General features: G+C 35.7%; 1 pseudogene; it reads right to left on the reverse strand.

Annotated features, from left to right (window-relative positions):
* Positions 1-634: 634 nt before the first annotated feature.
* LOC131758172 (kinesin-like protein KIF3C) lies at positions 635-22,069 on the reverse strand (annotated as a pseudogene).
* Between the last annotated feature and the right edge of the window lie 447 nt (positions 22,070-22,516).

The following is a 22,516-nucleotide window of genomic DNA, read 5'->3' on the forward strand; positions in this document are numbered from 1 at the left end:
GTCCCAAGGAGGCAGCAACTGGATGGTGCACAATTCCCACCCATGGGTTGGAAAGGTGAGCAGAAAGCAGTTTGGGAAGCTGTGAGTTCTTGCCAAGCATGGGCTGTGTGGTAAGGTCATTTAAATCCTTGAAAAGGTGCCTAAGAAGCTGAAAGAGGTTGTCTGAAGACAGGAAAGTTGAGAGTGACATTCTCTCTGTTGGGAGCACAGGCCCAACCCTGTCAAGATGTCACTTGTCCTAGACACCTAGATTTTTTTCTAGTCCCAGAAAGTGCTTAGGAGATGCTCACTGTCAATCTGAAGGAGATGGAGATTATGGAGTAAACCAGTTTGAAAAACTACTTTCTTCATAGACACTAGCCACCTTCCCTTCTGGGGGCAGATGGTGGGGAGAAGCTTAAGGTCTCACTGGGTGTGTCTAATGTCAGAAGAAAAGGAGGCTATGCAGTGACCATGGAAGGCCCAGAATGCTCAGGAAAGGACATCTTTTCCCACACTGAGCTCCACAAATACAACATTAATGAAATAAAGGGGGCTAAGAAGAACAGGTAGAGGCATGGTCTGCCAGATTTTCATCTTCTCAACCATATGCACACATACATGCACATATACACCAAGCAGGTGATGAGATGATCTAGGGTTGGCTGCCCCACCCCAAGAGTCTGTCAGATGGGCAGCCTGACTGCAGATTGTCATTTTGGTCTAGCACTGTCACAGGGTGCAGGGTAGCAGAGGCCAGTGAGATATGTGTGGTGGAGGGTGGAGGCCACTGAGGACTCTGGCACCAGGACCTGGACTTTCAGACTTTAGACCTGGATGTTATTTCCAGAAAGTTGTTTTAGCTGCATGAGCCTCTGCATATATAGTGCATGGGTTCTTGTTCTTAGTCATGAGAGGATTCCATCACAAATGCATCTGAAGAGGATATATCCAAGTGCATGGGTTCTTGTTCTTAGTCATGAGAGGATTCCATCACAAACGCATCTGAAGGGGATATATCCAACTCCAAAAACATTGTACTTTCAGGCATGTGGCTGGGGTGGGACCCCATTGCCATGGTAACTGAGTGTGCCAGCTGATAGGCCTCTTGTAGTCCACTGAAGACATGGGCTGCTGCTGCTTTGGGCTGTTGTTAAACACAGCTGGCACAAGTGGCTGGACCTTCTACTGCTCCTCCTCACAGTCTAGAAAAACCTGGTTTATGATCTTGTCCTTCTCCTCAAGGGAGATGAAGTTCTTGATGAGTAGGTACTTGAACTTGAGTTCCCAGGTCTGCTCATTCTGTGCCTTCTCCAGGTCCTGCTACATGCAGATATACTCATCATACTGGTCCTGGATCTCTGCCTTCACTGCCTGCTGATTGGCATGGAGCTCCTTGAGTTTCTTGGGTTTGACTTCTGCCCCAGAACTACATGGTCTCTTCATCTCAGATCATCACCTCCTGCTGTATTTCCTGCTACTGGCATTTCTGCTTGGCAGTCTCATCACTCTTCAGTTTCAGTATCTTCTGCTGCTGTTTGGTGTGATCCATGATGTTCTTGCCCCAATGGAGAAGCTTGCTCTCCATGGCCTTGTACTTGGCTGCAAGCAGCTCTGTGGCCTGCTGCTCCTGCTGTAGGTCTTCCAGCATCTTCTCCTTCATCTCCATCAGCTTCTGCTTCTCCTCACTCACCAGGCTGCAGTCATCCTCTACTACTTCTGCACCTACAGGTAATTATCCATGTTTTTATCCAAGGCTAGCTCCAGGAGGCTGGGTAGGTGGTGGTTGTTGTTATTGTTATCCTCCTCTTTGGCCTCCCAGACCTTGATTACTGGTCCTTCATGGTACCCCACCAGGGCTGACATGCTGCTTTTTATGCTGCTGCTTTTTATGGTATAGCTCTTTATGCTGCTGCTCTTCCTCCAGAGTCACATTTCCAGAATCTTCTTCTCCAGATGAGATTTCAGATGGGTGATCTCCTTGAATTCTTACAGCAGTGTGTCCTTGGGGTCCTCGTGCACTCAGAGCTTGTTCTTGATCTTCTTGGCCCGGTGGGCAAAGCTTGGTTTTGGAAAGGCTCTCGTTGTAGCCAGTAAGAAACTGGCCCCAGTGTGGCTGCCCCTAGCTTAACTTAGATTGCCTAGAAAATAGAACCTGAGACAAAAATATAATGTGCTAATACTTTATTAAGGGAAAGGTTATAGCTCCTGGGAGGTATCAATAGAAGCAAAGGACAAAAAGAAGTGAGGAAAGAAAGAAGGGAGAACAAAGAGAAGTACAATGCTAAACAGACTGCAGTTTGTTAAAAATTACGTTGTATTTATAGGTCTCATGTGGTATGTTCAGAGAGGTCATATTAACTACTGTTTCAGATGATTTCTTGCTATTAAAAAAAACTTCTAATGATTTGAGATATTGCCTTAATTATATCCTTAATTTTTATTTATATTTTCATTAGCCTCTTTTTTATTGTGTTCTATGGATCTGTCTGCCTATTTGTGTGGTACTTGCACACTTTTAATTACTAGTTTAATTGGATATATTTGGGCTAGTCCATCTAAATATTTTGTTCTTCTTTTGAAGAACTCCCTAAGGTAGTTGCTTGCTCATTTTTTCCCAGATGAATATTAGTATGGATTGTCTAATTCCATTTTCTTAAAGTTTGTATTTTTTTAGGATCACGTTCATTTTGGAAAATAAATATGAAGGACCTGAATCTTTATGACATTCTATTTGAAGGACTGTCATGAAAGTGCTATATGACAATTCTTCTCTATTCTCATTTGTTTAAAACGAAAATCATGTAGTCTCAGGATTCTTGTTTAATGACTTCAGACTGGACTTGCCTTGTGTGGCACTACACTTCTCATGGAAATCAACTATGGGTTGTTTGGGGTAACTCTCCTCATTCTCCTTAGATAACAGTATTACCAGGTGCTATGGTCTAAATGTTTCTGTCCCTCCGAAATTCAGATGTTGTAATCCTAACCTCCAGATGATGGTATTAGGAGGTGATTAGGCCATGAGTGTGGATCCCTCATGAATGAGATTAGTGCCCTTACAAAAGAGGCCCAGAAAGCCCCCTCACCCCTTCTACCATGTGAGGGTGTAGCAAGTAGATGGCTACCTAAGAATTAGGATGGGAACTTTCACCAGACATTCAATCTGCTAGTGGCTTAAATTTCCCACCCTGCAGAACAGTGAGATACAAGTTTCTGTTATTTATAAGCCACCTAGCCATATAGAAGCCCAAACAGACCAATACACCATGATATTCTATTCATGGGCAGTGACATGAAGTAAAGTAAAGCAAGTGGAAACATGTAAGATCACTTTATTTCTAGGATTGGAACTAGCATACTGTCACTTCCAGATATATGACGTTAGCCAAAGCAAGTCATAGTCAAGCTAGAAGTCAGATAGGGAAGTACACTATGACCACTTTGAGGCCATTGTGTGAATGCAGGAATAATTGAATATTGGATCAAAACATTCAATACACCACAGTCTGCCTCCTTGGTTTCAAGTATTCATGTCATTCCTGCATGTAAAACACACTCATCTCCATTCCATAACTACCACATGTCTCATCTAATCATGGCATCAAGTTAGAAATCTAAGATATTGTGAGTCTCATTGGGTGGAATGCAATTTCTCTTGGTCCATAGACCTATGAACTAAAAAAAATTATCTGTATTACACATACCCTATGTAAAATAGTGTACAGGGAAAGAATACACACATAATACACGCTCTCATTTTACAAAGGAACAGTCAGAGACTCATAACGGTCATTACTCTATATTAATTTTGAAACACTAGGCAAGTGTTACCAGGTACCCAGACGCTTGGGTAGTGGATATTTGCTTAGGCATTCAATTCTAAATCCTGGAATGATTTCCCAGATCCATATTTTTAAGGCTCTTGGCTTGACATCATGGAAAATTTCCTTTTCATCATTTTCCTTTTCATCTTACACAGCCACTTCTAAAGAATGCATCAGTGTGTGTGTGTGTGTGTGTGTGTGTGTGTGTGTGTGTGTGTGTCTTGGTGGCTCCCATCATCCCCTAATTCCTGACAGTTGAAATTTTGGGGCCCAGGCCAAGCATTTTTTGTTTTGGGGTCTAGATTGAAAGTGCTTTGCTTATAAAATTCTCTCTGAAACTTTGTAGGGTTTTATGTGTCTGAGCATACCCAGTTCTCTGCCAAAAGCCACATACACAATTTTTTTAAATGAGTCATTTTGTTGGACTTAGTTATTAGTACTCTGATAATATTATTCTTCTTTGGGACTTAATGTTTTTTAGGAGGCCTTTTGCCTCTCTAAAAGAAGAGAAAACTCATTCTTCTGAAACTGGTGTCTAACCAGAATATGTTCCTATCATAGTGTTCCTAGAGGGAAAGAGAAAGATATGGTCAAAGTAAGTTACTAGGCCAATCACAATGTGGAATGGAACCTTACATTCATGATGAGGCCATGACATTGATAGGAATTTAATGAAAGCTAAAGAATTGGTGCCAGTAATTGCATAAATCATAAAATCCCCCCCAGAGGTGGTAACTTTCCCATTTGTTCAATTATTCAGAGTCCTTTTTGAGTTCATTAAAATTTTACTTTTAAAAACATTACACATTTCTTTTTGGTTTTATCCTTAGACATTTTAACTTCTCGTTGCTATTTTAACTGGAGTTTCCTTTTGCTCTCTTCTACCCATTGTTTGTATAAATAAAAGTTGTTGGGTTTTAATATTAATATAACTTATCCTGCCTTTTATACTACCTTAAGGAGTTTCTCCTAGTAATTTTCAGTTTGTTGTCTTGGGGTTTCCAATCACATCTTTTCTACAGCGGATGTTCTCTGGCAGTCATTAATACATGAGACAAAGATCCTAACCTTTATGTCAACTCCTATTGGTTCAATTACATGTTTCTTCCCCAGATGTCCTTGAACTCAGTATTCCAATGTTACCTCTTCCATGCTCTTGGCCACATAGTCAAATAATTTTCCAATATTTATGAATCCAAGTGTGATGGTTAATTTTATGTGTCAACCTGACTGGGCCATGGCATGCCCAGATATTTAGTTAAACATTATTTTTGGTGTGTCTGGATGAAATTAACATTCAGATCATTTGACCGAGTAAAGCAAATTGCCATCCTCAGTGTGGATAGGCCTCATCCAATCCACTGAAGGCCTGACTGGAACCAAAACATGGATTAAAGAATAATTCTCTCTTTCTGCCTGTCTTTGAGCTGGGACATTGGTCTTTGAACTCAGATGAAAATGTACAGCTTTGGTTCTCATGGTACTCAGGCCTTTGAACTCTAACTGGAACTATACTGTGGGCTCTCCTGGATCTTCAGCTTGCATCTGCAGATCTTTAGACTTTTCAGTCTCTATAACCATGTGAGTTAAATCCTTATAACAAATACCTTTATATGTATGTATATATCACTAATATATATGTATATGTCATCTATATATGTATATATAATATATATAAGATTATACAATGATAGGTTAATTGTACAGTTTGAAAAAGGGGAGAAAAGTTATGAGTTATGCACTAAACTTAAAACCAAATCTTCTCTGATATTAGTGCAGGTCCAATTTTTTAAGTGTCCAACAATGGAAAGATACAGTAATATACAAAAGTTATAGACATTTAAAATTAGAAAATCCTGTGAAACACTTCAAATTACATAAATATTCAGAAAAAGTAATCATAGATTAACACCCATAAACACTTCAAGCATAACTTTTAAGGAAATAAAAGGTATCGGAAAGAAAATATCCTTCATTATGTATCCTAAGATAATATTTAAAGATAGGAATGACACTTGTAGAAAGCATAAAAAGGAGGTTATTAAAAACTACCATTCTGATGTGTACTCAGTGTTTGCTGGTCATTGGTGTTTCTGGTGCAACAATATCAGGCACTGTGTCCTAGATAATTATGCATTAAAATCTTTCACAGATGCTAATTATTAATAAGTATTCAAAATGTATTTTTGTCTCAACTAACTATATATAATGCTATGGAGATGTCTGCCAAGGATTTGTCTAGATTGTATGTGCCTTACTAATATTAAGAGGCAAGAGTTTAAAAAATAAATTTAAAAAACTTCCTCCCTGGAATCCAATAGAAAAGGATCGGGGCTCAAACCTTAAACTTTAGTGACAGGGTTGAAGGATGGTCAAATGAAAAAAGAAAGCATTGTCACTGTTTATAGAAACCATGAAACATACCAGAAAATAATTATTTCAACACAGTTATTACTGATTGTTTAGTGTTTTTGAGATTGAAGCCCTTCCACTGTGTTCACAAAAATTCTAGATTTTGGAATTTTGTCTTGAACAAAATCTACTGAGAATGCCTGTTCTAGAAATTTGAGCCAGTTAAGTTTTAAATGGTGAACATTTTATGATTAGGGGTAATAACATTTAATTTTCAATTAGAATGTTACCTTTTAGATGGAGATATAGCAGGCCCATTCACTGTCACTCAAACATCTGGCAAACCCTCAAATTATGCAGCAAAGATGCCAGCTGTAAAAATTCTCACTGACTAATTTGGAGAGATTTCCTTCACATTATTTAAGAAGTATGAAAGTAAAAATTGTACATCAGGACAGATGCTTAGTTAGTTCATATGTAACATTGTTTTCCTGGGATTATTCATAAAATAATTTTTGTTTCAGTTTTCAAATTAAATCAGAACAAAAATAAGAAGTTAAAAAATTTAAAAATCTGTGTATTATAGAATATATTTAAATTATTTATAGAAATTAAATCCTTTTAAAATTTATTAAAGTAAGACCACTGTAGATTAATTTTTTAATTTAAGAGAGAAAAAATAGCTTAGATAAAGCTTTACATTTTCGTGTTTCATTAATTTTCTGGGTAAAGATTTTTACCAGTCAAGAATATAAGCCTGTAAGTACAGGAATAAAAGTAATAAGATGAGTTTAATAAGAGTGTTGTCTCAAGTCAAATTAAAAAAGCAATAATTTTTCTTAATTTCCTTTTAACATTTACCTATTTGAGATTTTGCATTCATTTATTAATGGCATATATTTATTAAAAACTGTAATTCATGTAATGTTTCCCTCCTAATACAAGATCCTTGAGTAGGAAATGGTAATGTCTAATCTTAGCCAAAATTACCATTTGTGTATATTGGTGGCATCCATTGATACTTTATGAATTATTTAAAAATTTTATGTTTTTTAATATAATTTTCAAGGCTGATGTAAAAAATTAATTTTTCCCATAACTAACTGAAATCATTTGGTCTTACTTTGACTATATATCATAAAATAGTATGTGAGACTTACAGATAAGTCTGTTGTAAGTTATTTTTATTTAGAATTCTCTTCCAGAAAACGTATATTTAATTTGATGCTGACTTTATTTTATTTTGCTATATAGCTTAATTCAAGAAATGTTAACTTTAAGTATTAAAAATAACATTGGGAATTATGGAACTTTTGTAGATATTTTACCTTAAATACATAGGTGTAATGAGCAGAAGTCTGAAAAAGATTTTTCCAGTCTGTAAATATCAGTGAATTAGAGCTAGCATTGATTTATAAATGATAGTTGGTATTATATTTGCTTGTTGTTACATTTTATTTGTGTTCCAAGCCACAAGCTACTTGTCAACCCATCATATATGATATGTAATAAACAGAGCAAATGAAAAAGCCCATCTGACATAATGTCATAGAATCTTAAAATATATGTGAAAGTTTGGTATGTAGACCATAAATATTATTGTAGGAATGGTCAAGCTATACTTTTTTTTTTTGACACTGTGTTTTTTTAAAGAAAGATATAGTATCTCATACTGTGGGAATTTTCTACTTAACTTGAGCTATCTACCTGATATAATTATGCTGACTGGGAGTTTACATATTTTTACCTATGATGTGATACTTTGAACATCTTCTGACATGGCACGCATGCAGGACATCATTACTCCTTTTATTGTAGGGTAATCTCAGAAGGGTGAAAATTCTGGATAAGTATTTTAGAGTAACAATGTGGGCTTCCAGATAGGTTTAAAAGTACCCAGTGCTAATGATTAGAACCAGGAAAAAATTGTATTACAAAACCTATTCTTAAAGAAAGATTGTGTGCTTTCTCCAAATGGCTGGAGTTCAGGGCTATTTGGATTAATATGCATTATACATACTCTGTAGATTAAGCTAACGCCCCCGGGAAATGGATGGCCAATGAACCACTTAATCTGTACGCTGCAGGTACCTTGAGTAGTTTGCTACCTGCAGCATAATTATAATAATATTTTGATGTAGGCAGTGGTACAGTAGTTAAATCATTTTTGTTTCTTCCCAGAATTTCCCTCAGAGAAATTCAAGGTAATGAAGTCTATTTTAAAACAATATTGTTTCCCTGGATTTAAGCCATAAGATGTAACCATAATTCAGAACCAGCAAATATGTCCTTCAATAGAAAAGGGAAGAGTTATTGTCTATGTTGAGGAACAGGTACAGAATTAAATGTAGATATTGTGAGAGTCCCTTGACATTTCATTAATGAGATTGCTTTGGTGACTTTTTTTCTTTTTTAAGTAGAGGGAAGGATTATTTATTTATTTATTTATTTATTTATTTTTGGCTGTGTTGGGTCTTCGTTTCGTGTGAGGGCTTTCTCTAGTTGCGGCAAGTGGGGGCCACTCTTCATCGCGGTGCGCGAGCCTTTCACTGTCGCGGCCTCTCTTGTTGCAGGGCACAGGCTCCAGACGCACAGGCTCAGTAGTTGTGGCTCACGGGCCTAGTTGCTCCGCGGCATGTGGGATCTTCCCAGACCAGGGCTCAAACCCATGTCCCCTGCATTGGCAGGCAGATTCTCAACCACTGAGCCAGCAGGGAAGCCCGCTTTGGTGACTTTTTAAATCAAAATCATTCATTCAAAGATGTTTGAATTATTAAAATATGTTTTGATTTTTTGCACACACTTAAATGAAATGTAGGGTTGAAGCAGTTAGGAAGTAGATGGAAAAATATATCTTGGCATCAATGATTTAGACATTTGGGAGAAATACATGTGCACATGAATTTATATGAACATATGTATATATACATATGTAAATAGTTTACATGCACTCAAATTTAATTTGGGTAATTTTATTTTGTTTTTAAAAGTATACTTAGGAAATTTGCTATATGTATATATCAGAATAGACTTACAAAGGTGTCTATACCAAAATCCCTAGAATTTATGGATTATGTTACATTTATATGGCGGAAGGAATTTTACAATTGTCATTAAGGTTATGGACCTTAATATAAGGAGATTATTTTGGATTATCTCACTGAGCCCAGTCTAATCATGTGAGTCCCTAAAGGCAGATAACTTTCTAAACTGGAGTCAGATATAGCAAGATGTATATCAGAGATATTGAAAGCATAAGAGCAGCTTGATCCAGTCTTATTGGAGGCCACATGGAAAGTGTGAGAAAGACCACAGATAGCATTTAGGAGCAATTACAAATCTCTGACTGACAACCAGGGAGGAAAGGGGGACCTCAGTCCTACAATCACAGGGAAATGGAATCTGTCAACACCTTGAATTACTTTGGAAGCAGACTATTCTCCAGAGCCTCCATTAAGGAAGGCAGCCCTGTCAACACCTTGATTCAGCCTTATGAAACCCCACCCCACCCTAACTTCTGACCTACAAAATCTGTGAGATAATAAATTTGTGTTGTTTTAGTCCACTAAATTTGTGGTAATTTGTTACTGCAACAATAGAACCCTAATACACATGTTTTAACCTGACAGACAGAGATGTAATTTAGTCTGTTTTATTTAGCTAATTTTCATGTTAGTTCCTCAGCACTGTGGAAGTATATAGTTCATGTGATAATTACCTGTAGGAGCATGGCCCAAATGGAAGACCATCCATAGTCATTACTGTTTCTACCCTTCTGTTAGTTCCCCCATCACAACTCCTATACTGGACCAGTATAGGTGGCTGCATCTCTATACCTCTTTGCCTAATCATCTTGATCTCATTCTGGAAAATCTGTATATTTTTTTCAGGATGAGTTGAAGACTAACCCTCTCACCCCCCCCCCCACAACAACAACACCACCACCAACAACAAAGAAACAAAAATAAAGAAATGCATGCATTATTGGGGGAAAAAAAGTCTTTTTAAAATTTGACCTCAAGGAGAGTCCAATTACATACTGTTTGGATGACCCTGTTAATAGTTTCCAGGCTTAGTTCTTTTAATCTTTTTAACTTTGAGAGTGTGTGTGTGTGTCAGCTAAAGCCCAACCTTGGTTTGGGACATATGATTTCTACATATGATAGGCTTTCTAGGCCTCAGAATTTGTTTCTCATTACTCTCTTCAAATACAGTCATTTGATATACATCTGTTAGGATGGTACTGTTGCCATGCAAGGCTTATTGTGTCATCTTGCCCTAGAAGAAGAAAATTATTCCCCATATTCCACCCAAAGATATAGACCCTCAACTAAAATTTGTAATATATGACAGCCATAGAGGTGTGCCTTGCGATTGCTGGTAAAGAGAAAACCAGCGGGGATTGAAACCACGGTCTCCAGCTGTGATTGCCTTAAGGGTCTACCTCAGCTTGCCAGCTTAGGCCTTGTGCATCCCGGAAAGTCCTCGTCAATGAGTGAGTACCACAGTAGTACAAGGACTCACCATTTCTCGTCAGTTAAGAAATCCACTGTGGAGTTGCAAGGTGTTTTGAGGCTCTTGTACTCAATTCTCCTTTCCTCCCAGTCTCCTTTCAGTGATATTGGAAATTATTTGCTTTCCTTGTAATCATTTTTCTCTTTAATTTGGCTTAATCTGTATGATACTACTGATACTACTGATCATTTGTAAGATGCTATAGTCTGAATGTTTCTGACCCCCAAAATTCATATACTGAAATTTAACCATAAATTGATGGCATTAGGAGATGGGAGATGATTAGGGCGTGAGAGTAGAGCCCTCAGGAATGTGATTCGTGCCCTTATAAAAGAGGCTCAGGAGCTCCCTGGCCCCTTCCACCCTGTGAGGACACAGCAAGAAGGCTTTGTCTGTGAACCAGGAAGTGAGCTCTCACCATACACAGAATGGGCTGGTGCTTTGATCTTGGACTTCTAGCTTCCAGAACTGTGAGAAATAAATTTCTGTTGTTTATAAGCCACCCAGTCTGTGGTATAAACTGACTATGACAGAGGCATATTTCAGTTTTTCTTTCTGGGGGGAAAAACACTAAGTTGAAAATATATGTCTAATGATTAGGATTAATCTGTGCAAATATATTTTTCTTCAGGATTCATATATTCATTTCACCCATGTTTATTGAGCACCTGTTAATAGGTTATATGCTATTCTAGGTGGTGGGATATAGCAGTGGACAATACAGACAGAAACTTTGCCTTCACTGAGTTTATATTCTACTGAGTGAAAACAAAAAATAAATTTTCAAAAACGTAAAATATATTCTATTTTAGATGCTTTTAGGTAATATGGAGAAAAATAAAGATAGAGATTTGGTGCAGAGCATTTCCTTATTCTCCATAGAATTATAGGGAGTTAGAATTTAGAGGCTTAGGAATGCCTTGGGAGCCACGCAGTTATATTTTGGGATGGATATAATAAACAGAGATAAAAGGCATACTGAGATTAATAATGATGATTACAAATTAAATGGTGACCATGATATTACTAGTGTTATGAGGGAGAAAGGAGTGAAAGTGTAGACAGGAGCACACAGATTTAGTAATCCAGTACGAGTCTAAGCTTTCTGTGTATTCTAACCTGAAAGACTCTGAAAATCACTTTTGTTTGTACATGATATTACAATGATGCAAAACTTTTAAAAACCAATATTTAAATTTGATGTGTACTGAAAAACATGAGTTTTCTTGTATTTCTTATTTAGCTATTATCCCTAGGTCTCTTCAATTGAATTACGTTGTTCCAAACTCCCACATTCAGAAAGCTCTAATTCTAAGATATTTTGGCAATATCAAAAAAACAAACAACCCAATCAAAAAATGGATGGAAGACTTAAATAGACATTTCTCCAAAGAAGACATACGGATGGCCAAGAGGCACATGAAAAGATGCTCAACATCACTAATTATTAGAGAAATGCAAGTCAAAATTACAATGAGGTATCACTTCACACAGGTCAGAATGGCCATCATCAAAAAAATCTACAAACAATAAATGCTGGAGAGGGTGTGGAGAAAAGAGAACCCTCTTACACTGTTGGTGGAAATGTAAATTGATACAGCCATTATGGAGAACAGTATGGAGGTTCCTTAAAAAACAAAAATTAGAGCTACCATATGACCCAGCATTCCCACTCCTGGGCATATACCTGGAGAAAATCATAATTCCAAAAAATACATGCACCCCAATGTTCATTGCAACACTAATTTTTGCTGTTTTTGATTGTATCACCATGTGCTCAACTGGTAACATCCAAATGCTTGGCAGTTTTATTTCAAAGGTGCTTCAGAGTTTAAAATTTTTGAAGATATTATGTCTCATTAAACATTCATATTTAATTAAAAGGAAAATATCCTGTGGTACTATCAATACAAATAAATGAATTCAGATGAAAGATTCACATATAAATTCTATGAATTAATAAGTTAGCAAACACATAGGAAATTCACATATTACACCTGTGTCTGGAACATTTGTTTTGGCATCAAATGTAAGATATGTTTGGCTTTCATCAATATTAAAATATTAAAAACTGCATCTCTATATTGCCTCTATATAAAATTATTGCTCCAATTTGCATTTGGACCTAATCATGCTAATGGCTTATGTGACCTAAAAAAATGCCATTTTCCCTTTTAAGGCATAACTTTTTCACTTTCCAGTGACTAATTACAGAGTCCATGTGCATGTATTTGCAATGGGTTTGATTCATCTTAGACTGCATTCCTCTTTGTGTCTAAGAAATACCCCAATTCTCATTTCATTTCTAAAGAGAGATAGACTGATGAGTCCTAGTCAAATTAACAGTCAAGGTAATCACTTATTGTCTACTCAGTCTGTTTTTATGTCATATGATTCATCTGTTGGATGGAACCTCTTACCTAAAGGAAGCAAACTTCTGTCATTAAGTTATTATTTGTTTTAAAGGTTAATACTGCTACATATTCAATATCAGCAACAGACTGAATTTCTAGTAAAAGTAATGAGAGTCATTTTCCCCCAGCACCAAATATAATGTATAGATTGTTTATAAATATTCCATTAGTTTACTACAAAACGATATAGCTTGTGTCAGCTCAATTAGTATGCATTAAAATCTGAATGAATATTTGAAAAATGTGGCTTAGGGGCTTCCCTGGTGGCGCAGCGGTTGCGAGTCCGCCTGCCGATGCAGGGGACGCGGGTTCGTGCCCTGGTCCGGGAAGATCCCACATGCCGCGGAGTGTCTGGGCCCGTGAGCCATGGCCGCTGAGCCTGCGCGTCTGGAGCCTGCGCTCCGCAACGGGAGAAACCACAACAGTGAGAGGCCCGCATAGTGCAAAAATAAAAAAAAAAAATGTGACTTAATTGGTATCTAAACAGTATAATTCTTATAGCCAAAACTATTGTGAATATTACTAGTAATTTCCTCAATACACAGTGATATTTAGTTTTATTTTACCTGTAACTAGATCTAATATTTAGAATTTGAAATAATTAAATCATACAAGTAAAAACTAATGGGAAGTTGCATGTTGAAATTACAGATACTTAAATTATGAGATATCATTTGAGCATCACAAGTACTCTTACATATTTTTGATGAGCATACCTATGTACTGTGAAGAAAAAACAAATACATAAAAGGAAATCTCTCAAGCTAGCATAATTAAAAATACATTGGAAATGTTATAATTAATAAAATTAGAAATAAGTTATTGTTTAAATGCTACTTAAAATAGAAATTCCATAGAAAAATTAGGACTATAAAAAAGAACCTTTACAAATTATTATTTTTTGATTATTGAAATATATCTGAAATATAACATTATGCAAATTTAAGGTGTACAATATGTTGATTTGATATATTTATATGTTGCAGTATGATTTCTATTGTAGTGTTAGCTAGCATCTCTGTCACATTACATAACTATCATTTCATTTTTTGTTGTGGGAATAATTACAATCTAGTTTCTTAGTAAGTTTGAAGTTTATAATACAGTACAGTTGACCCTTGAACAACACAGGTTTAAATTGCAGGGGTCCACTTATATGTGAATATTTTTCAATAGTAAATGCTGCAGTACTGCCTGGTAGTGATTGGTTGAATCTGAGGATGTGGAGGAACTGTGGATAAAGAGGACTAACTATGTTATTTGCAGATTAAACTCCACATTGTTCAAGGGTCAACTATATTTTTACCTATAGTTGCTGTACTGTGCATTAGATCTCAAGGACTATTTATCTACTAATTGCAAGTTTTTCCCCTAAACACCATTTCTTCTATTCTCCCACTCTTCATCCCCTGGCAAGTACAATTTTACTGTCTTTAGGAGTTTTTTTTTTAGATTACACATGCTAGTACTACCATACAGTATTTGTCTTTCTCTGTCTGACTTCTCTCACTTAGCATAATGTCCTCAAGGTCCATCACTATTGTGGCAAATGGCAGGATTTCCTTCTTTCTCTTGGCTGAATAATATTCCATTGTATGTAAATGCCATATTTTCTTCCTCTACTTCTTTTTTTTTTTTTTTTTGGCTGCACTGTGCAGCTTGTGGGATCTTAGTTCCCAGACCAGGGATTGAACCTGGGCCCACAACAGTGAAAGCTCCGAGTCCTAAACCACTAGACGACCAGTGAATTCCCAATGCCATATCTTGTTTATCCATCCATTCATTATGGGCACTTAGGTTGTTTCTATAGCTTTGTTATTGTGAATAATTCTGTAATAAATATGGAAATGCATATATCTCTTCAATAACCTGTTTTCATTTCCTTTGGATATATATCCAGAGGTGGGATTGCTGGATTGTTTGGTAGTTCTATTTTTAATTTTTTTGAGGAAACTCCATATTGTTTTCCATAGTGACTGAACCAATTTACATTTCCACCAACAGTGCACAAGGGTTTTCTTTTCTCTACATGCTCACCAACACTTGTTTTGTGTCATTTTTTAATACCCATTCTAACATTCCTTTTATTTTCTTTTTTTTTGTAAAGCTTTGGTTCATGTTTCACCTGATTGAAATAAGACAGTGTAATGTCCTTTAATTCGTATAAGAACACACTTAACATTCATTAAGAAAACAAAAAAATGGTAATTCATTCTCTCCAATGCTGATAATTAGAAACAAATGTTTCAGAGGCAAATTAGCCCTTTATATCTAGCAATCAGGCCAACAATATTATAATAATTATTACAACAAAATTGAAAACTTTATTATGTAGGGTTTAAGGCACATACCATCTTTGAAATGGAAAATACCTTTCGTATATCCCCAAATCACTCTTTATGATTAATGAATCTCTTGAGATTTTTCTTATATTTGATTTCAGCAGATCACTAAGGACTTTCTGTTTATATCTTTCATTTAATGAATTCTAATTTCACTATTTCTTCCTATATTAAAATGAATCATCCAATTAACATATACTGCAATGCCACTTAGAATTAAATAGTCTGTAAAATCATCCTTGCATATATCAGGCAAGTTTGCCACAGTTTGTGTCATTTGTGATTATGCTTATATACCTGCATTAACATAGTGTATGTGTAGCCCACTAGAGAATGTTTTAATTTATTGACCCATGTTACCATTAACAGAAAGTGTCAGGATAATAAAGTAGCTACTTCTACATTTTTGTAGGGACCTTAAAAACAAGGTCCTTCATCTCACAATATGATTCATCTTACTCATCTTTTCGATAACATACACATTACCAGTAAAGTTGATTTCTCTGGGGCTTCCCTGGTGGCGCAGTGGTTGAGAGTCCGCCTGCCAATGCGGGGGACACGGGTTCGTGCCCCGGTCCGGGAAGATCCCACATGCCACGGAGCGGCTGGGCCTGTGAGCCATGGCCGCTGAGCCTGCGCGTCCGGAGCCTGTGCTCCGCAACGGGAGAGGCCACAACAGTGAGAGGCCCGCCTAGAACAAAAAAAAAAAAAAAAAAAAAAAAAAAAAAGTTGATTTCTCTGAATATAGTATTACAGTATTGGTGTTCTTGCTTGTTATGCTCAAGACACATATTAGTGGTTGGATCAGAGACACAAGACACATGAAATAGTTCAGAAACTGCACTGCTACACATAACTGTCTTTAAATTTGATGTGTTGGCCTATAGAGGTATTAATAACAAACAAAGGTAATATATTTAAAGTCTCTAATTATTGTGGTATCTACACAATACCAAAAATTCAATTTAAAAATTCATTTTGTAGGGACAAAGAAAATATTTGTTCTCTTCCTTTGTATTTAGAAATCAGGTAACATAGCTTTCAGGAAACTTGAAATAAAAATAGAAATAACAGTAAAAAGAAAAAATGGTGTTATCATAATATTGACTGTTTATAAAGTAAATACTTTATTTATTTTAATCCCATTAAGTGAAGGATTACTAATTCCATTTTAGAGAGGAGAACATTGTGGTTCATAAAGGACTAAAACTTGGAAAGGGACACTAAGTTAATAATAACAGCTGAGATTCAAGCCTTGGTTTGTGTGTATTAAATTATGCCATGCTACTTTGAAAATATTATTTACCTTGTCTTTAAGTAAATTTTATATGTTTTATTATTTATCACTTTATAGTTAGGACAGTTTTAGATCTTTAACAAATTGAGTTTGGACTCTCTCTTCCATGAGGAGTGTATAAGAGGATCAATGAATAAAGAACCTACCAGTCTTGTAATGAATGATACGAAGTAAAGGGCAGGTAGTCACAAATTTTGAGTATATAATTACTTTAAAGCCAGTTATTTGAGGTACATTAAATAGGAGTCAACTAGATATCTGATTTGCACAAATAAAACAAATCAAAAAACAAAAACTATTTAATATATAAAAACAATTTTAAACAATTTTTAAAATCTATTAATAAGTGTGGGGCCTTCTGCTAATGAATATGATGGCTTAACTACAACCAGATTTGATCTCCTGCAATACAACAGGCAAACAAACAAACAAATGTGTAATATAACTCTTTTCAGACATTGGAAAACAGGCAATGCAGGGCTGTGATCCCTGAGAGAAGAGAGACAATGGGATAAGACCTGTAATCATCCTGGCTTTCATCTGTATGGCATTTTCCAGGGCACAGTGCAAAGAGGGGAATCTCAAGCTGAACAAGAAAGCTTTACTGAGGGGACCTTCAAGATGGCGGGGGAGTAAGACATGGAGATCACCTTCCTCCCCACAAATATATCAGAAATACATATACATGTGGAACAACTCCTATGAAACAACTCCTGCAGAACCCCTGCTGAACATTTGCAGAAGACCTCAGGCTTCCCATAAGGCAAGAAAATCCCCATGTACCTGGGTAGAGCAAAAGAACAAAGAAAAAACAGAGACAAAAGAATAGGGACAGGACCTGCACCTCTGGGAGGGAGCTGTGAAGGAGGAAAAGTTTCCACACACTAGGAAGCCCCTTCACTGGTAGAAATGGAGGGTGGGCTGGTGGGGGGAGCTTCGGAGCCATGGAGGAGAGCACAGGGGTAACAGGGGTCCAGAGAGAAAAGCGGAGAGATTCCCACACAGAGGATCGGTGCTGACCAGCACTCACCAGCCCAAGAGGCTTCTCTGCTTACTCGCCAGGGCGGGCGGGGGCTGGGAGCCGAGGCTCGGGCTTCGGAGGTCAGATCCCAGGGAGAGGACTGGGGTTGGCTGCGTGAACACAGCCTGAAGGGGGTAGTGCACCACGGCTAGCCAGGAGAGAGTCCGGGAAAGAGTCTGGACCTGCCTAAGAGGCAACACTTTCTATTATTAAGATCTTAACAGCATGTGTATCTATGACTACTACTTTCATGATGGTTAAAAGAAAATATTAAAATAGAGCTGAGTCATTTTCAACTGCTGAGATAGATAATGTAATACTTCATTTCACTGGAGTATTAAATAAAAGGCAAGTTCCCACACCTTATTATACTACCCGACAATGGACACTTGTAATTATTTAGCACTATTATTTGAGTTTCTTCTTCAACTTCTGATTTGATTTCAAGAATAGCATATTTTCCACAGACATAAGAACTCTTTCTAGTCTAATTTTATGTTCCGATTCTACAGAGATAAATAATATGCTCCCCACCAGAATAACAAAGAGAAATTACTCTTTTCATGCACCATCTTTCTCCCTTTCTTCTCTTTTGCTTACATTTTTGTTTCTTTTTTGTTAAATTTGACACAATTATATGTTGTGTAAGATTAAGATAGATAGCATATTACTTTGATACATTTATGTGTTGTAATATGATTGCCAATGCAGCGATATTTATTGCATTTCATATTTTTCTATAGATGTTTTAGGCCTGATAATTCAGAGTTGAGGGAGCTCTTTAAAAGTTTATATCAGGCAGTCCATGGGGAAATATTTTCAATCCAGGGTAAAACCTCAATTCTACCTGCAAATCCTAACCTTAAGGAAATAGTTACAGAAAATAAGTACATGTATTTATTAAAGCAGAAAGATTTTATTAAAGCTTAGCATATCCCCGCTTAGCAACCCTAATATAGCAAATAAACTCTGAGGACCTAAAATTTTTCTCAAGCCTGAAGCCAAAATCAACTAATTGTAAAGAACTCTCTCCATGGCTTTTGTAACATTTTCATGTATTGAATATTCTATCAAAACATCTTTTTAACTTAGTAGAAACTTCTGTTGAAGATCTGTGGCTGTACAGATAAAGTGTTATATCTTGGAAAATATTATAGTTGACAAATTGGATGACATAGCTTGAAAGCTCCTTTAAAGATAGGCATTAAATATGATCTGTTTATACATTTCTATGTTTTAACTGATCTTGTTTGAATATTTGCAAATTTGATTGGAAAGGATGGATGACATATGCCTAGTTTATACCTTCTCCCCCTCTGGCTTGGACCTGGTTGGAATGGCTTGTCAAAGAATTTGTTTTCTGTACAAATTCTTCATGTAATGAAATTAGATTATTATTTTTAAAATTCTAATTTTCCACGTGACATATCATCTTTAGAGAAAGCAATTTGTATTCCAGGTTTTTGCCACTAGCAACAGATATTTAAGTCAGTAATCTAAACATATTAGATTGTGGAAAATAATCAGTGCTCTTTGGGGAAAATAAAGGAAATTGATATTTCTATAAAAATGAAAAATTTTGAGTTTCTACATTTTAGGGAGCTACACATGGCCTTGAGTAAATTATTTAACCTACCTGGATTTCAGTGTCTGCATTTATAAAATAAAAATAAAATTAATACCAGTCCCATAGCTTATTTTGAGGAATAAATTAGAAAATATTTGTAAAATGTTTACCACACTTCCCAGCATCTATTATATGCTATATAAATTTTAGCTATTATTGCTACTAACATAGAATTCTACTCAGGTTAATTATTCAAAAAATTAAACTTGCTATTCTCTAATGAGCCTACATTACTTAAATCTTTTGTTACTTTGATTTGAAGATAAGAGCAATTATGTTAAACTGTTAGTTAAATTGACATCTTGAGCAATTAAGACACTCAATTTTAAGATAGAGATTAATAGAAATTTATATTTCTATAATACTCAGTGTGTATTATGATTAATAAATAATATTTGTTAACTTAATAAACTGGCAAGTAGAACATGAGGCTTGAAAGTGAAAATAATAGCTGTTATATGTGTTCAAAATGAATTGTTCTGAAAATAAACTTGGATGGAAATAAAGTAGTAAAAAGACAGACTTACACCTACAATCTATCAACATTTATTTTAGAAAATAGTGCAAACGTTTATCTCAGTAGCTGCTAGCAAGCAATAAAATATAGAAAACAGTACCAGATTAGAGTAAGGAACTCAGATTTTATTCCTCATCCTTTCCCCTACCCCAAACTTTTCCATTAACTATCCAGCTTTGTCATCTTCTGAAAGTGCTTTGTTTTTCTAGGATTAGTCTCCTCACCTGAAGAAACAAAATGAAAGTATTAGTTCTAAAGGTTTCTAGGGTAACTTTCAGTCTAAATATCTATGATAAACTTTCTGATGAGTAATACTTAGGTCTAGGCATAGATACCAGGAGTTTGGTAAAAATTAAAGATAGATACCAGAACCAGAGAAAGACTTTCAGGAGAATTGTAATTAGGTAAGAATTGTGATAGGTACCTTAACTGACAGTTTTAATGTAAATTATTGAGAAAAAAATAATTCTTATGATTTCCAAAATATTTGGAAATTACAGGAAACAGCATCTCCGAAGCTGACTACAATTTTATATTTAACTATCTTCAGCCTATGGGAAATACATAAACTGAAGAAATTAGAATAGCTAATTGACTTGGGTAATGCAATTAAATAATCTGTACCTCAATTTCTTTTGTTTTTTGAAACATTTTTTGTACCTCAATTTATTCATTAGTAAAATGAGAGTAAAAATATATATCATTGAGTAGCATGAAATATGGTGATATAGATGATGCCAGTTGGTAACATATAAGAATTCAACAGATGCTAGTTATTATTCTCTCTCTCTAGACTGTGAACTTTTCGGTTATTTTCAGGGGGAAGGAGTGGGGGTTGTTTTCATTCACCATTGTCATAGGGTTTTAACCTGTCCCATAATAGGCACTCAATAAATGTTGCAAACTCACAGACTTTGCTCTCTGCGTTGGTAGATTTTAAATCTGGTTGTGCAGCCTTGATTTTCCATGATTCTATTTTTGTCTGTATGGAATTGTGATTGATACTGTCAGCCAAGACTATTGAGAATAAGGTGAAGAAGTTTTATTAACTTTTAAACAGGCTCTCAGCCTTTCTGGAGAGCCACTGGTGGTGAGTCATCATGCTATTTCTGTATGGTTATCAAGTCTGAGTTCAGCATAGAATCTCTGGTTGTGGCATGCCTCATTTTTATAACTTTTTATATAATGCTAAAATGATAATTAAATTTATATTGTATCCCATAAAAGAATACTCCTGAAGAAAAGAGCAAAAGAAGCTTAAAAAATGTTACTTCTGGAAAAGAACTACATAGCTTCATAAGATAAATGCAGTCTTCAACAACATGTTGTCACAGAAAGCTATAAATTAGGAGTTAGCAGACTCAGATTCTGGTCTTGATTAATTTAGTAACTATTTATCTTGGACAAATTGTTATCCTTTTAGAAGCTGAGCTTCATTAAGAGGAAGATTTTTGAAGCTGACAGTTTCCAATATCCCTCACAGCACTGTGAGTATAAACACTGAAAAGAATTTTCATTGCATTCTCTTCTTGATATTCATGACAAGCTGTTTGGTTCAGAAAAAATTTAAGGCTTACAGTAACATACATTCTAAGGTCATACCTTCTAATTTTTTAATCTTTATTTATCACCAGTGAAAAAAATTCAGTTTGTTTATTGAGAGATTCTGTTTCAGGGCTTTTAAACTTTAAACCATCATAATAAATGGACTCTTTTAGAAATATATTAGGTAAACATAATTTATTCATTTGTTTTGTGGGTAGTGCTGGTGGTATCATGTAACAGTCATATAAACACAGACTAAATTCCCTTTTTGTAGGAATTTAGGAGTTATTCCTATATCTTTTTGTGTGACACACTTGACCTCTGGATTAAGAGCCTCTAAAAAAATGCAACTTTTATTTCAGGATTTAAACCAATGTCAACATTTGTTTTGATCACCAAAACATAAGCTTACATAATATAAAAATATTAAAAAGCCACATTTAAAGTGTTTAGTGCCATCCAGATGTACTCGATGATGGTAAGAAAATTGTAATTAGAACCATTTCAGAGTAGTGCTAGGTGAAGCATCTCTGAATGCTAGCCAGTTCACCTGGCTCATGCCCAAACTGTATACATCAAAATAATTTCAATTCCCAATTTACCTGAGGCACTGTGTTTTACTGTGTAAGACATTTTCACGATTATAAATTGAACTTACGATAGTAACATTTAAATTAGTACACATGTAAACTTCCTATTGTAACAAGTTGTCTTCTCTTTAAAAATGACTTCTTCACACAATGGATGGTTTTACAGTGAGCATTGCACATGCTTAGTACATGTTGCCTGTACTTTAAAAGCAAATTTCACAGGCTGAGTGTAATGAAGGATTCATGGAAAGACCATTATTGACAAGGGAAAACAAATTATTAATCTGAAACATCTCTCTAAGGGATCCATGAGTGTATTCACTAGGTCTACAAAACAACAAAATTAAATCAGAAATGGTATTCCCTCACATTGTTATCTGAACCCAGCTGATCACATATCACATATAGCTATTGACATATACCTAGTTCCTGGCTGAACATTTTTTCCTCTGCTATTCAAGGAAGCATTTTGGTTGCAAGTTTCTATGTT

This window comes from Kogia breviceps, chromosome 6 (genome assembly GCF_026419965.1).
Source record: "Kogia breviceps isolate mKogBre1 chromosome 6, mKogBre1 haplotype 1, whole genome shotgun sequence".
NCBI lineage: Eukaryota > Metazoa > Chordata > Mammalia > Artiodactyla > Physeteridae > Kogia > Kogia breviceps.